The sequence below is a fragment of the Tiliqua scincoides genome, chromosome 16 (genome assembly GCF_035046505.1).
Source record: "Tiliqua scincoides isolate rTilSci1 chromosome 16, rTilSci1.hap2, whole genome shotgun sequence".
NCBI classification, from domain to species: Eukaryota; Metazoa; Chordata; class Lepidosauria; order Squamata; family Scincidae; genus Tiliqua; species Tiliqua scincoides.
The window spans coordinates 3,009,833-3,024,793 of record NC_089836.1 but is presented as its reverse complement, the minus strand read 5'-3'; the positions used below and the strand labels follow the sequence as shown (position 1 = coordinate 3,024,793).

At 51.3% G+C, this 14,961-nt stretch overlaps 1 protein-coding gene across 1 annotated transcript in view; it reads right to left on the bottom strand.

Annotated features, from left to right (window-relative positions):
- Window positions 1–11,327, bottom strand: part of PRRC2B (proline rich coiled-coil 2B) — a 39,336-nt gene extending 28,009 nt beyond the window's left edge. Inside the window, 1 exon segment of the mRNA XM_066610755.1 lies at window positions 11,193–11,327. The gene's annotated coding sequence lies outside the window, so the exon portion shown is untranslated.
- Window positions 11,328–14,961: the final 3,634 nt, after the last annotated feature.

Here is a 14,961-nt window from a genome sequence, read left to right as displayed (position 1 = left end):
GTAGCAGGGCACACGGATTGGGTGCCATGGGAAACCCCACCTGCCCACCTCCAGGCTCCCAAAGGCGGTTCCAATCTTGCAGGCAACCACCAGGGGGGCCTCAGGAGCAACAGGCAAGCAGCGAACCCAACAGGACACAAACCAGCCAGCCTGGCAACTTAATTGAATCGATGCTTTTTCCACCCAACAGAATGCAGTGACTCATTGCCTGCTCTGCTCAGAGCTCCCCCACTGACAAGCGCAATTCCCCAGACCACTCCCCCTCCCCAATAGCAGGAGGGTTCGCTGCAGCAGCAGGTGTCAGCTGGCTAATGGAGAATAGAAACACACACACACACACACACACACACACACACAGCAAGCCAGCGAAACAGACCATGGTCTGGAGCTGCCAAAAAGAAACCGTAGCAACAGACCTGCTGCAAAATCCCAGCTCGACACACTAAAGAAGCAACAGGGGAGGGAGCAGACAACTGCCGCGGCTCACGCCCTCGAGGAGAAGGCTGCCATCGGGAAGCTTTGACGAGAGGCAGGCCCCGCTGGGGGCCTGGGGTGCGCTGGGACTCTGGATGGTGTGCTGGCACTGTACAAAAGATTCAGAGGAGGCCCCTCGACTCACGCAGAAGGCTGAATTCTATGACCTGGGCAGTGCCCAGTGCAAACCCCAGAGACAGTGTGTGCTGGATCTCGATACAGTAATACAGGTAGACAACACGCAAGGGTTCGCTGTACCCCCAAAGACGGCCAAGTAGCACATGACAGTAGCAGACCCGCAGCTTCAAATGAGGGTCACATCGACCACGTGTAAGGGCTAAGAGTGCAGAATAAATCACAGAGGGGGTATTCAGGAGGGAGGGGCGATCCTTCCTCCCTGCACCCACCCCTCCAAAATCATTTCCCCCCCAGCCAACCTCAGATATCAGAATCAAGCCAAGGGAAAAAAAAGCCAACTGTCCGTTTCAGCTCACCCTTTCTTGGGTTCTCCGCCCTTCCTCTAAAAGTCCCACCTTCGCTTAGCAAAACCCATTTCAGGACCCCTACGATGGAGAGCTAAATGTGGAATCTCCCCGTTACAGAAAGAATTGGGAGACGGCCACATGGGAGAGGCCCTGCCCTCACACCGGTGGAGACTGCTTCAAAACGCATCAGGCGGAGAACAAACGGCGCCAGGAGGATTCAGCGATACGGTAGTAGAATAAATACAGCAGAAGCGCAGGATGCCGGTCAGAGCGCTAGTCAATATTTACAGCCACAATATCTGATCAATAAAGATAACAGATCCCAAACAAAGCAGAAATTCACAGGCTTCGAGCACCCCCATAGCACTAGGGCTGGCCAAACCTGCTTAACCTCAGAGCCACATATAATAAACTTCAAGGGTTTGAGAGCCACAATATTTAAGAAGCATTGAAAATTCTCAAGCTTATTTACTCAGAGCCACATATAATAAACTTCAGGGGTTTGAGAGCCACCATATTTAAGAAGCATTGAAAATTCTTAAGCTTGTTTACTCACCCTGACCAGGAGAACTTGTGTTTTCATCCTCTCTGTTTATACCTGGTAAGCAACTATAAAGCTTGAAAAGGTTTTATTTACCTTTTCATATCGACTGTGATGCAAAATGGGACCCTGGCCAACATTTTTCAGCGAGCCATAAGAACATCCAGTGGGGCTGTTCTTATGAAGTGGGATTCATTCAAGGAGCAGGTTCGGAGCAGGGCAACTAAATTGGTGAGGGGCCTCGAGACCAAGCCCCAAAAGAGCTGGGTGTGTTTAGCCTGCAGGAGAGAGACTAGGGGGAGAGAAGAGAACTGCTTTCACGCACCTGAAGGGCTATCACACACAGACAAGAAGCAGGGTGAGAACCAGTGGGTGGAAGTCACAGCTCAGTGACTTAAGACTGGACAGAAGGAGGACTTGCCTCGCTGAAAGAGCTACCTGTCACTGAAACTGTCTGCCTTGCGCAATGGTGGGCTTTTCGATTGGAAGTCTTCAAGTTGAGGTTGGATGGCCACTGGTCAGGAATGCAGTCGTCTCTTGCACCAAAGAGAGGGCTGGACTAGATGACCTCCAAGAGTCCTTCCAACTAAAACCCTCTGGTTCTATGGCTTCCTCCAGGACCGCCACCTCTGGCTACTATCCAACCTGTGCAGGACTCAACGCAAAATAGGGGCAACACCACGGCCGAAGCCCACCTGAGTCCTAGCCACAAAGTGCTGACCCACCAGCTGCAAACCTCTGCCCCTGGATAGTTTTAGGAGACCCATGTATGGAATAATGCCAGGCCATGAACTGCCTCCAGATCATAAAGATTTTCCAAAACTGCAAACAACTGAAGCATTGTTGGCATCCTTCAGTCTTGGAAGACTATGGTATCACGCTCTGAATAGTGTTCTGGAACAGAGTGTCCTCTCCAGTGCGCGAAGCCTGGGTAAAGTAGATATGGAGGATAGACTGTTTCCCATGCAGCAAATTCCCCCTCTCCACGTCGCTGAAATGGTCCAATGGAAAGGCAGAGGCCAATGCGGTTGGTTCCAGCGGTGTCGCAGGAGTTGCCAGAACGTGACTGTGTTCAGCCACGAACTGCCTCAGGGACTCCGGCTCCGGATTTTGCCTCGAGGTTGACTCCTGAAGCCTTTTCCATAACTGGATGTAGCCACAAGGCAGTGGAGTTTGGGATCAGAGTTTTCCTTCTCTCAGATGAGCTGCCTTCCCAGGCTGACCACCCAGAAGCCAGTCACGCCGGCGACAACCGTGGAGGCCACCCACGGAGGACCCCCTGGATCCAGGACCCGCAACCGGAGGCTGCCCTCAGCGGAAGAAGCCTGGCCTGGCACTGCTGGCCACGTGCAAGGCGAGAGTGAGCGTGTCTCGCTCTAGCCTTGAATATAGTGACTTATGGACTTCCAACTCACCCCATGTAACCCCCTGGAACGGACCTGGATGGGACCGGGTAGAGAACAGAGAATGGACCTGGATGGGACCGGGTAGAGTCCCATCTACCCGGTGGCTGGCTGTTTAGTCGCCTCTTACGACAAGTACAGCCAAACTGAGGGCCTATTCTTATCCCCAGCCCCCAGGAGAAAGTTAACTGAAAGTTAACTGAAGCATTAACTCTTTCACAAACCAGGACAAGCCCTGGTGCTCCCAAACCCAGAGGTCATATATATACACAATAACTTCATTGAAAAACCTGCAACCTGCAACAGACCCAGCTCACCAGCATGGATATAACTGTGTAAATGATGTTTACACAGTTGGTGTTGTGTGTAACAAAGTGCTTGATTTTGCTGTTGTTTAAAACAATGACCTTTCAAAAGAGAAAGAGCTTGGGACACCTGTCTGAAAGCCACACTTTCTAGATGAGAAGCCATTCCCCTTCATTCTCCAGGCCTGGTGCGTTGGGGGTGAGCAAAAAGGCACTCTGCATAAGCTCAGGGGCCCACACCTAAAGAGGTTCTAGCTAGGCCGGACGCCCAAAGGGCCACGTCTCAAGTCAAACCAGGCCCACGGCCTTAAATTCTGAACACCAGTAGGCAAACAGCAGGTGGGCCTGGAAATTTGCAAGTTATTTGATCCTAAAAAATACAAAAGAATTAAAACTTGAGAACATTAAAAAAAAAAGAAGGGTCAATACAATGCTTATCAATACCGCAGAGTAACTGATTGTTTCGGTCTTTTAAATAATTCATGTTTGCAAAAAGTAATGTACGTTGTATCTGTGTGTACACATAGGTGTGCACTTATACATATATTTGTGTACTATTTAGGTTTATAGTCTCTACGATTTCTGTACAGAGTTCTCACCTATCAAATGTTTATGCCTAATGAAGGTTTGGTTGACTGCTTATCAACACAACGCTTTTGCATTTGTCAAACACAGCCACGCAAAATAGCGCAATTTAGCATTTAATGCGCAACCGTGAGCATGAAAAGAAGGCCCGGGGGCATTGCCAACAAGACCCCACTGGGCGCCACCAAGCTTGCTGGTGCCCACCTAGAGCCTTGCTTAAAATCCTGGCTTGAAAGAAAGGAAGTTGAAAAGCGGAGACCTAAAATAACCCAAGGGGGGGGGCTACAACCACAAAGGACCTCCTGCACCCCCTCCCCAGCTATGGCATACCCAAGTCACACCCTAAGAAAACAGGAAGTGGTTTGCAAAACCACCACCCACTTCCAGCACAATTGGTTTCAGGGCAATCGTGCCGGGGGAAGTGAACCGAGAGCGAGTTCTGGTTCTGGTTTTTCCTGCAGGCTGCCGAAGTATAACAAATAATTAACACACTTTGGTAGGTGCGGACAGGTAAGCCGACAACTTCCGCGGCATTGTTTGTATGCGTTCGTTATATAACACTGCGAGAGGGACCTGCAAGAGAACATGGCATCTCCCCAGCTCAACTGGGCTTCCACTCTGCAGGCCCCCCTCCCCTATATTTAGCTGGGCCGCCCCTCCACAAGGCACCCCACCGAATCCCACAGCTCCTGGGAGGGTCGGGCAAGCATGCTCAGCTCAGATGCTCCCTTTTTCTTGTGATCTGCAGTCCTATTCATAAGAACATAAGAACAGCCCCACTGGATCAGGCCATAGGCCCATCTAGTCCAGCTTCCTGGATCTCACAGCGGCCCACCAAATGCCCCAGGGAGCACACCAGACAACAAGAGACCTGCAAGGCTTCCTGGGAATTGTAGTTAAGAACATCAGAACAGCCCCACTGGATCAGGCCATAGGCCCATCTAGTCCAGCTTCCTGGATCTCACAGCGGCCCACCAAATGCCCCAGGGAGCACACCAGACAACAAGAGACCTGCAAGGCTTCCTGGGAATTGTAGTTAAGAACATAAGAACAGCCCCACTGGATCAGGCCACAGGCCCATCTAGTCCAGCTTCCTGTATCTCACAGCGGCCCACCAAATGCCCCAGGGAGCACACCAGATAACAAGAGACCTGCATCCTGGTGCCTTCCCCTGCATCTGACATAGCCCATTTCTAAAATCAGGAGGTTACACATACACATCGTGGCTTGTAACCCATAATGGATTTTTCCATAGGCCCATCTAGTCCAGCTTCCTCTATCTCACAGCAGCCCACCAAATGCCCCAGGGAGCACACCAGATAACAAGAGACCTCATCCTGGTGCCCTCCCCTACATCTGGCATTCTGACTTAACCCATTCCTAAAATCATTTTCATTTCAAAATAATATTCATTTCTGTGTTCTTAGGGAGCCCCCCACCCTGTAAAGCCACCTATGGAAAGCTCCCTCTCTGGGTCTCCCAGGAGTAAGGGGCCACCCAGGCCCGCACTCTCTGAACAGTGGCCAAGGCTGGGGACCATCAGGTGAGGTCTCTCCCCAACGAAGGGTTGGATTTGGAGGGTGCGACTCGGCCAAAAAAAAGAGGGCACCCTCTGTCTCCCATGGATCAGCCTGCTCTGGACAAACTGATTGCCCACCGATGCAGAAGTTCTTTGCACGGACGTGCAAATCTATGGCGGGGTGGGAGAAGCACAGTCATTTGGAAGGCAGTTTCCACCAGCCTGATTTCAGACAGGGATCCCATTTGGTTTGTCCCCATTTGCGGCAGCGGCTGAACAAAAACCAGATTGATCACCCAGAGAAAGCCTTGGTGGGCGAAATGACTCCAGGGCCTGTCTCTAAGCTGTCAGGCTGGGCATTCAAATCCCATCGAAGGTGGAAGGTTATCTTCGCCACCCTTCACGGCTGTCAAGATTAGAGAGACAGAGAAAATAAGGAGCACGAAGCACTTAAGATCTGAGGCAGCCGGGACTCTGGGTAACCATGTTGATATGCCAGGGTGAGCTTGGCGGTCTTGGGTTGCCACTGCAAAACCCAGCACTTGTTATGAGGGCAAGTGGAGGACGGCATGCCAACCACCCCCTTGGTCAGCGGCGCTCAGGGTTCAGCAGTCTTAAGAAAAACCCTGCCAAGATGGGGTTCAAGCTAATTTACTTCCTCATCCTCTTCCCCACGGTGGACCTCACCCCAGGGAAGCCTGTAAGATGAAGGTATCTCTCTCCCTAGCCACTGGGTATCTGCAGAATCCAGACTGCAGCCCGCGGGACCACAAACCCATCTGGATTCGTAACCATTGACCAACCTTGTCCTCCATGATTTGGCCCAACACTCCTTCAAGCCAGCTAAGTGCATGGCCGTCACTCTATCTTGTGGCAATGAGTGTCACAGCTCACAATGCCCCGGTGTGTAGCACTGCCCCTCCTTTGGCCGTTCTGAATCTCCCGCCAGCCAGTTCCACTGGTTGACCCCGGTGTCGTTCTTGGAGAATTAAAACTTTCTGCCCCAGACAGCTTCCTTGGCTGGTCTCCAACAGCTCTTTCCTTGGACCAAGGTCAAGCACACTCCCATCTGACCAAGGGGGCTGGGTTCCAAACCAAAGCATTTTGGGGGCACTTCTGGTTGAACAACCGAACAGGTTGCCATAAATGCTGAGTTTCCACCACGGACAAGCAGAGAGAGAGAAGCATCCTTGCCTATGCTTCTCTATCACCATAGAGATAATAAGATGGACCAGTATCCCTGCCAGAGTGGCAAAGACAGACCATCACCCCTGTCTGCGTTAACCCAGAGAGCCATGACCCACGGCAATGGTTGGCAGAACAGTCAAAATCCAGGCTGCATGTCAGATCCATTCCCGCTGATACAAAAGGGTTCTGCTACATGGGGGAGACCCCCCCTAAATGGCACTCCCACCTGCTGTCCGAAGAGGTGACATCTAAAGATGTCAGGCTGAAAAAAGAAAAGCACAAATATTCAGAACTCCCCTGCCCCTTCCCTTAAGTTTTTTGCCATATTTCCCAGTTTCCTTCTCCACACCCCAGGCCTTCACACCTTCAATACTTTCTGCAGCAGGGGTCCTACCACCTCCTTGTATTGGCAACCTTCAGTCTCGAAAGACTCTGGTATCGCGCTCTGAAAGGTGGTTCTGGAACAGCGTCTAGTGTGGCTGAAAAGGCCAATTCGGGAGTGACAGTCCCTTCCACACCGGGAGCAAGTGCAGCCTGTCCCTGGTCTGTCTCCCTGGCTATGGGCCTTCCTTCTTTGCCTCTTAGCCTCAGACTGTTGGCCAAGTGTCTCTTCAAACTGGGAAAGGCCATGCTGCACAGCCTGCCTCCAAGCAGGCCGCTCAGAGGCCAGGGTTTCCCACCTGTTGAGGTCCACTCCTAAGGCCTTCAGATCCCTCTTGCAGATGTCCTTGTCTCGCAGCTGTGGTCTACCTGTAGGGCGCTTTCCTTGCACGAGTTCTCCATAGAGGAGATCCTTTGGGTTCCGCCCATCATCCATTCTCAGGACATGACCAAACCAACGCAGGCGTCTCTGTTTCAGCAGTGCATACATGCTAGGGATTCCAGCACGTTCCAGGACTGTGTTGTTACCACCTCCAGGTGCACGTATATCTTATTGCAGTCCTCAATACAGTGTCATCTCTGTACGTGATGTTTCAACACAGTGTAGATGACAGACAGGTCCCTGCCCAGAGGAACTTACAATAGACAAGAGACACAAAGAAAAAGGCAAGGCAAAAGGAAGGGAAAGTGATAAGAAGGGGAAAGCCAGCAGGAAGCATAAAGGATTAAATCACCTCAGAAACAGCTGCAAGGATAAGGAACTCCCTGGTGCACCTGGAAAGTATCTTTCTTGAGGGAAAGTAGGCAACTAACATGGTGAGGGGTCTGGAAACCAAGTCCGATGAGGAAGGGCTAGGAGAGGAGAGATGACAGCTGCCTTCAAGTGTCTGAAAAGCTGCCATGCAGAAGAAGGGAAGGACTTATTCTCTGTGGTTCCTGAAGGCAGGACTAGGTCAATGGGTTGAAACTACAGGGAAGTAGATTGAGGTTAGGCACAAGGGGGAACCACCTGCCCGGCATGGGAAACAGTCTGCTTTGGACAGCAGAGGCTGGACCTCCATCCATCAGGAATGCTGCTCCAGTTGACTGCACTGATAAAGGGGGCTGGACTAGCTGATCTTCAAGGTCCCTTCCAACTCTATGACTCCTAGGCACAGACCCTGGTTTCTTTTGAAATTCTGGTTACAGTAAACCAGGATTGGCCAGTTTTGGACACGTGGACCGATCTGAGCTTGGTCTACACTAGACTAGAAAGTACATAACAACATAAGAACAGCCCCACTGGATCAGGCCATAGGCCCATCTCGTCCAGCTTCCTGGATCTCACAGCGGCCCACCAAATGCCCCAGGGAGCACACCAGATAACAAGAGACCTCATCCTGGGGCCCTCCCTTGCATCTGGCATTCTGACATAGCCCATTTCTAAAATCAGGAGGTTGCGCATACACATCATGGCTTGTACCCCGTAATGGATTTTTCCTCCAGAAACTTCTCCAATCCCCTTTTAAAGGCGTCCAGGCCAGATGCCGTCACCACATCCTGTGGCAAGGAGTTCCACAGACCAACCACACGCTGAGTAAAGAAATATTTTCTCTTGTCTGTCCTAACTCTCCCAACACTCAATTTTAGTGGGTGTCCCCTGGTTCTGGTGTTATGTGAGAGTGTCAAGAGCATCTCCCTATCCACTCTGTCCATCCCCTGCATAATTTTGTATGTCTCTATCATATCAAAGTAGAATCTGTCTCTACTGTCAAAGGTTAGGAGACATCATGAAAAAATCAGGGTTCAGTTCTGGCGTTGGGTGGCCTCTAGACCAGACCAGTCGTCCTCGGGTCTGGCAACCATTCTCCCACTGGACATTTACAAACCTCCCTAGTTGCTTGTCTCCAGCATTCAAAGGACCAAGAGACCCCACCCTGGGGTAAGTGTGAACCCCGCCAGTACAGACTCAGATGATTTTAACCACAACGCATTAAAGGGAAGTTTCTCATCTGCAAAGTTACCCAAGAGTAAATCACGTGCACAGGGAGAGAGCGAAGTGCCTTCCTTGCACAGGGGAAGGTCCCAGGTTCAATCCCCACGTGGAGAGAACAAGACAAACAAACCTCTCCCAAACCTTTGGGGAGATGCTGCTGGCCTGTGCTGACACCGCTGGGACAGATGGGCAAAGGGTTGGACTCAGGCAGGCAGCTGTCACCAGTCCAAGATAGGCCCCTGATGACTCACAAAGTCTGAACTTGCTTGTGTGGGGTACCCCAAATTGGAGAAATACGACCCCCACACACATCCCCAAAAGTTGACACACACCTTTTCCAGGGCTGGAACCAAAAAAAAAGGGGGGGAATAAAAAGCATATACCAGAAGGAAGCTGAATTTCCTAGAGTATAGATATAGGGACCTACACACCACCATATAGCATTGTACGGGCGGTTATTGATCTTTTAACGTATTGGCATCGTGTGGGCGTGAAACTTACTCCAGCAGAACTCAACGGACGCCGGGGAACAGAACCCAATAGGACTTAACGCAGCACCTGGCAAAAAAGCCTACAAATTCCCGTCCCACCAGCAACCAACTGGGGAAAGAGGCCAACCTTGAAATTGGGGCCTCACCCTGGGAAACAAAGGGAGCACCTTCTGCGCCCCCACCCAAGGAATGTAAAGCATACAGGGCCCTGAAGGATACACACGTACCTCTTTCTTACAATCCCCACTTTGTATTACACCGGAGTTGCACAGACGGAACTTTCCCCAAACATTTGGTTATCAACCAGGAACCGTTTGCGACGAAAACCTGAATTCAACGCATACACACACACACACACACACACACACACATATATATACAGGGTGACCCCAAAGTAGGTGGACAGTAGGTGGAATAAATGTTATCATTTACTGTCCACCTACTTTGGGGTCACCCTGTATATAATCTCCTTTCACCTCCGGGAACTCATCTCGGCAGCCACACACAACACAGCCCAAAAATGCTCATGACGGATCTTTGGGGGCACCTCGCCCTTACTGAGAACACACACACACACATACACACACGCCCATTTGGGGTCCCTTGAGCCTCAAGGCCCACTTCGCCCCAAACCGTCTCCGGGACAGGAATCCTTTCCGAAACCACAGATCCACCCCACAATCACAACGTTGCCATTTGCAAACATCGCACCTCCAAACCTCCAATGCAATGGTGTCTACGGTGGGTATCTAAATAGTTCTTTCCCCCCCCCAAAAAAGGTAATAATTAAAAAAATAATAATTCCCTCCCTGGCCCTCTGCACCTGCCACACAAAAACAAGGGAGTGGGCCCGCCTTCATCCCCCCCTACAAGTACCTCCGAAACGCCCTTTCCAGGAGAACACCAGGTGTGGGCGTAAGGACAGACAGTGCCCTCAAAAGTGGGCATCATTGTCTTGCGTTATGTGGTCCAGGTTCGAACCCAAGGCGAGAGGTTTTGGTTTGGGGTGGTGTGTGTGTGTGTGTGTGTGGGTGGGTGGCGGCCGTCCACCCACACATGAAAACACACACACACACACATTTCGAGGCCTTCTGCAAACCACAACGCACAACCAAAACAATGGCAGTCGCACACGAATTTAACAAACACGCACAACAACCAGCAAAATGGCACCGCTTTAAAACCCAGCCCCCAAATAAATGACATTAAAAATCGGGGAGTCTCAACCCATAGAGGATGCAGAGTATACAGAATTGCTCCCCTCTTGTTACGCTTTGGGGTGGGGGTGGGGAAATAGGGAGGTGGTGGTGGGGGGTGGAAGAGGCCCACATTTGCTCCCAACCCAGGATGCAACATTTTTTTTCTTTTGCAAAAGGTTGCATTCTGCTTATTAAAAATAATAATATTGGGGATGAAACTTGTGCAAAAGGGGGGGGTGTTGTGGGGGGGGGAGGAGTGGGGCAGACCTTTCAAAGCAAACCAACGCCCTTCCATCCAGACCCCTTTGCAACAGCTCCAGCTCTGGCCCCCCAAGCACAGCACAAATATAGGTGTGCATTATTGCATGCACTCATTGGGGGGGGGGTCCAGCCAGACGCCCCCCAAGGTGCCTATTTGCAAAGCATGCAAAGGAAAGGGGGGGCTTGGGTGGGGAGGGGGGGGCTTGGAAGACAAAGGGGGCAGTGTGTGTGTGTGTGGGGGGGGAGAGAGGCAGGGTGTGGGGCTGCTAAGGGAGGCTGGAGCATCCCTGCCAGGCAGTGGCCTGCTCCAGGCTCCATCTTAGGGCTGCCTGGCCCACCCGCCCCCCAGCGCCCCCCAGGCCTCCCTGCGCCCCCCAATACCCACCTGTTGGGGTGGAGGGGAGCCGGGTGCGCCTGGGGAGCCGGGTGGCGGAGGGGGCTGGGGGCTCCAGGGGGAGGATGGCTGCGGATTGCAAGGCGGCGGCCGCGCGGCTGGATCCTCCCAGGGCTTCTCTCGGCGTCCGCTGTTGCTACTGCGCGGCTGCCGCTCCTCCTCCTGCAACACAGGCCGCTCCATCCCCGGCCCGGGCCGAGCAGCTCAGCAGACAAGGCCGGCTAGCGCCCCCTGCCGCTCCCGCCTGGGAAAGCAGGTGAGAGGACAAGCCCGGGGAACAGGCACCCAGGGCTAGAAGGCAGGGGTAACCCCTGCTTTACCCAGGGGCAGCGTGCCTGGCTGCACCCCCAGCCCACTTCCCTGCAAAACTGTACACATTCAGGTCCTGCAGCCCAATCCTAGGCAGGTCTACTCAGAAGACCTTCTTTACTCAGCCTGTGGTCGGTCTGTGGAACTCCTTGCCACAGGATGTGGTGACGGCGACTGGCCTGGACGCCTTTAAAAGGGGATTGGAGAAGTTTCTGGAGGAAAAATCCATTACTGGGTACAAGCCATGATGTGTATGCGCAACCTCCTGATTTTAGAAATGGGCTATGTCAGAATGCCAGAGGCAAGGGAGGGCACCAGGATGAGGTCTCTTGTGATCTGGTGTGCTCCCTGGTGGGCCGCTGTGAGATACAGGAAGCTGGACTGGATGGACCTATGGCCTGATCCAGGGGGGCTGCTCTTATATTCTTATGCTCCCTGGGGCATTTGGTGGGCCGCTGTGAGATCCAAGAAGCTGGACTAGATGGGCCTATGGCCTGATCCAGTGGGGCTGCTCTTATGTTCTTATGCTCCCTGGGGCATTTGGTGGGCCGCTGTGGGATACAGGAAGCTGGACTAGATGGGCCTATGGCCTGATCCAGTGGGGCTGTTCTTATGTTCTTATGCTCCCTGGGGCATTTGGTGGGCCGCTTTGAGATACAGGGAACTGGACTAGATGGGCCTTATGGCCTGATCCAGTGGGGCTGTTCTTATGTTCTTATGCTCCCTGGGGCATTTGGTGGGCCGCTGTGAGATCCAGGAAGCTGGACTAGATTGGCCTATGGCCTGATCCAGTGGGGCTCTTCTTATATTCTTAAGTAAGGCCCACTTAAGCCAGTGGGGCTTACCCCCAGGAAAGTGTGGCAGCCTGATTCGGACACCCAAACCACTACTACACCATCCTAGTTCTCAAACCACTACTACAACACCCAGGTTCCCCGGGTGTGTTTCACTTGCTTGTGACGGCGTTTGGACCTCTTCAGCCTAGAAAAGAGGCGCTTGAGGGGGGACATGATTGAGACATATAAAATTATGCAGGGGATGGACAGAGTGGATAGAGAGATGCTCTTTACACTCTCACATAACACCAGAACCAGGGGACATCCACTCAAATTGAGTGTTGGGAGAGTTAGAACAGACAAAAGAAAATATTTATTTACTCGGCGTGTGGTTGGTCTGTGGAACTCCTTGCCACAGGATGTGGTGCTGGCGTCTAGCCTAGACACCTTTAAAAGGGGATTGGACAAGTTTCTGGAGGAAAAATCCATTACGGGGTACAAGCCATGATGTGTATGCGCAACCTCCTGATTTTAGAAATGGGTTATGTCAGAATGCCAGATGCAAGGGAGGGCACCAGGATGAGGTCTCTTGCTATCTGGTGTGCTCCCTGGGGCGTTTGGTGGGCCGCTGTGAGATACAGGAAGCTGTACTAGATGGGCCTATGGCCTGATCCAGTGGGGCTACTCTTATGTTCTTATGCTCCCTGGGGCATTTGGTGGGCCGCTGTGAGATACAGGAAGCTGGACTAGATGGGCCTATGGCCTGATCCAGTGGGGCTGCTCTTATGTTCTTATGCTCCCTGGGGCATTTGGTGGGCCGCTGTGAGATACAGGAAGCTGGACTAGATGGGCCTATGGCCTGATCCAGTGGGGCTGTTCTTATGTCCTTACCCCTGCTGTACTCAGGGGCAGAATGAATGGTCGAACCTCCAAGTTGCAAACTGTACACAGTTCCTGAATTCAGTGGGGCTCACCCCCAGGAAAGCGTGCATAGGATTGTAGCCTGATTTTGACTCCCAAATCGATACTACACCTGGTTCTTAGCATGTGTTTCACTTGCTTGCTACCCCTGCTGTACCCTGGGGTAGAGTGATTGATTGCACCCCAGCTCTCTGCAGTTTGCGCACATTCCCACCTGAAGGGCTGCACTTAAATTTGTGCAGCCCTTTTTCACTTTTTTAAACCACTCCCCCCCCCCCCGCTTTCCTCCAAGGTGCTCAGGGTGGTGTACATAGTTCCCTCCCTCCTTTTGTCCTCATAACCTCTGCAAGGTGGGAGAGAGTCTGGCCTCAGGTCACCCAGGAGGCTTGAACCCGGACCTTCGAGATCTTCGTTTGACTCCCAAACCACTACACCAGTGTTTCCCAAACCGTGGGCCGGGAACTGAATTTTGGTGGGTCATGAAAAGTTTTTGAAATTTATTTTAAAAACCTAACTTTGCAAGCACCCTTGCCCAGTTTGCAGAACAAAATTGTTAGCTGGAATGCCAGCCTGTGCTATGAGATAATCCTCAGACCCCCAAATTAAAATGCCACCTTTTCTGAGTTTCTCTAGAGTGCTGTAGATAACGTGTGAACCCAGTTTCAGTCTTTTGTCTGACCTGGAAGTCCCTAACTGCACATCTTGCTCTCCATTTCAGCCTTCTGGGTACCCTGGAATGACTGTAAAGGTTTGGGGGGAACAACCCTTAGGGTAGTTTCTAGGGACTGTCAGCCTAATCCTATGCATGTCTACTCAGAAGTCCCATTAGCGTTAATGGGGTCTACTCCCAGGAAAGTGTGGCTAGGATTGGGCTGTCAATTTCAAGGAGAGTCTAGCAAATGTCTACACACACAATGTTCATAAGGCCTGTAGCAGCCTCAGAAGCATAAGGCCCCAATTATTATTAATACAGTGGCTTCTAAACTATGGGTCAGGACCCACTGGTGGGTTGCAGCCTGATTCTTGGTGGGTCTCCAAAGGGTGATGGAAAGATCAGATAACCGTTTGCCTCAAGCCCGGCGGGCTATTCAAAAATCAGATGCTATAGCTGCTAATTACCTTGCAAAGAGTTCAGCTCCTGCAGTTTGCAAGGATGTGCGAACATAGCGCGTTAGATGTTTGAGGGTCTTTTTTGTCTGATTATTATTCCTTCTATTATACTTGATTATTATTCCTTATATATTATTCTTGATATTATTCCTTATTATATATTCCTTATTATTCCTAGATCTCCATTTTTTAAAGTCTGGTAAACCTAGGTGGGTCCTGTGTAAAAAAAAAGTAGGTCCTGGTCCTAAAACATTTGGGAACCACTGAATTAATAATTTATTATTGATAATAAAAAATAAAAGGTTTCTTTCCAGATCTCCACCATCAAACAAACAAAATGTGTAGGTTACCTTTGGAAAATAAATAGTCACAACACCACTTCTTTTAATGACTGTGAAAGGATTTAATTCAAACACTGATTTTATTTTTACCCGAGCGTGGGGGGCCCTTAGGCGCTTCACATTGGTATGAAGCGGTCATCACTCATGGTGAACTGCCACCAAAGCTTATCCTGCATGCTTGAAACCCATTTTTGCCCAGCCCGCAGGCGTACACATTTCGTCCCGTTGCGTATATGCAACGTTGAACGAGAAATGGCTTAGGCCGGTTATGATACCAGACTTGTTGTCGTTGACCTTGCTTTC